Here is a 1,947-nt window from a genome sequence, read left to right as displayed (position 1 = left end):
CTCTTTCTGTTTCTGTCGCTCTCTCTACCTCTCCTCCCTCTCTCTCTTTCTGTTTCTGTCGCTCTCTCTACCTCTCCTCCCTCCCTCTCTCTCTTTCTGTTTCTGTCGCTCTCTCTACCTCTCCTCCCTCCCTCTCTGCATCTGTTTCCCCCTCCCTCTCTCTCTCTATCTCCCCTCCCTCCCTCTCTCTTTCTGTTTCTGTCGCTCTCTCTACCTCTCCTCCCTCCCTCTCTGCATCTGTTTCCCTCTCTGTCTCTCTCTCTACCTCCCCTCCCTCCCTCTCTCTCTTTCTGTTTCTGTCTCTCTCTACCTCTCCTCCCTCTCTGCATCTGTTTCCCTCTCTGTCTCTCTCTCTACCTCCTCTTCCCCCGCCCTCTCTCTCTCTACCTCCCCTCCCTCCCTCTCTGTTTCCCTCTCTTTCTGTTTCTGTCGCTCTCTCTACCTCTCCTCCCTCCCTCTCTGCATCTGTTTCCCTCTCTGTCTCTCTCTCTACCTCCTCTCCCCCCTCCCTCTTTCTCTCTACCTCCCCTCCCTCCATCTCTGTTTCCCTCTCTTTCTGTTTCTGTCTCTCTCTCTACCTCCTCTCCCTACCTCTCTGCATCTGTTTCCCTCTCTGTCTCTCTCTCTACCTCCTCTCCCCCCTCCCTCTCTCTCTCTACCTCCCCTCCCTCCCTCTCTGTTTCCCTCTCTTTCTGTTTCTGTCTCTCTCTCTACCTCCTCTCCCTACCTCTCTGCATCTGTTTCCCTCTCTGTCTCTCTCTCTCTACCTCTCCCCCCTCCCTCTCTCTCTCTACCTCCCCTCCCTCCCTCTGTTTCCCTCTCTTTCTGTTTCTGTCGCTCTCTCTACCTCCCCTCCCTCCCTCTCTCTCTTTCTGTTTCTGTCTCTCTCTCTACCTCCCCTCCCTCCCTCTCTCTCTTTCTGTTTCTGTCTCTCTCTCTACCTCTCCTCCCTCCCTCTCTGCATCTGTTTCCCTCTCTGTCTCTCTCTCTACCTCCCCTCCCTCCCTCTCTCTCTTTCTGTTTCTGTCTCTCTCTACCTCTCCTCCCTCTCTGCATCTGTTTCCCTCTCTGTCTCTCTCTCTACCTCCTCTTCCCCCGCCCTCTCTCTCTCTACCTCCCCTCCCTCCCTCTCTGTTTCCCTCTCTTTCTGTTTCTGTCGCTCTCTCTACCTCTCCTCCCTCCCTCTCTGCATCTGTTTCCCTCTCTGTCTCTCTCTCTACCTCCTCTCCCCCCTCCCTCTTTCTCTCTACCTCCCCTCCCTCCATCTCTGTTTCCCTCTCTTTCTGTTTCTGTCTCTCTCTCTCCCTCCTCTCCCTACCTCTCTGCATCTGTTTCCCTCTCTGTCTCTCTCTCTACCTCCTCTCCCCCCTCCCTCTCTCTCTCTACCTCCCCTCCCTCCCTCTCTGTTTCCCTCTCTTTCTGTTTCTGTCTCTCTCTCTACCTCCTCTCCCTACCTCTCTGCATCTGTTTCCCTCTCTGTCTCTCTCTCTCTACCTCTCCCCCCTCCCTCTCTCTCTCTACCTCCCCTCCCTCCCTCTCTGCATCTGTTTCCCTCTGTCTCTCTCTCTACCTCCTCTCCCCCCTCCCTCTCTCTCTCTACCTCCCCTCCCTCCCTCTCTCCCTCTCTGTTTCCCTCTCTCTCTCTACCTCCTCTCCCTCCCTCTCTGCATCTGTTTCCCTCTCTGTCTCTCTCTCTACCTCCTCTCCCCTCTCCCTATCTCTCTCTATCTCCCCTCCCTCCCTCTCTCCCTCTCTGTTTCCCTCTCTTTCTGTTTCTGTCTCTCTCTCTACCTCCTCTCCCTCCCTCTCTGCATCTGTTTCCCTCTCTGTCTCTCTCTCTACCTCCTCTCCCCCCTCCCTATCTCTCTCTATCTCCCCTCCCTCCCTCTCTCCCTCTCTGTTTCCCTCTCTTTCTGTTTCTGTCTCTCTCTCTACCTCCTCTCCCTC

This window comes from Salvelinus namaycush, chromosome 4 (genome assembly GCF_016432855.1).
Source record: "Salvelinus namaycush isolate Seneca chromosome 4, SaNama_1.0, whole genome shotgun sequence".
Lineage (NCBI taxonomy): Eukaryota > Metazoa > Chordata > Actinopteri > Salmoniformes > Salmonidae > Salvelinus > Salvelinus namaycush.
This window is presented reverse-complemented; position numbering follows the sequence as displayed.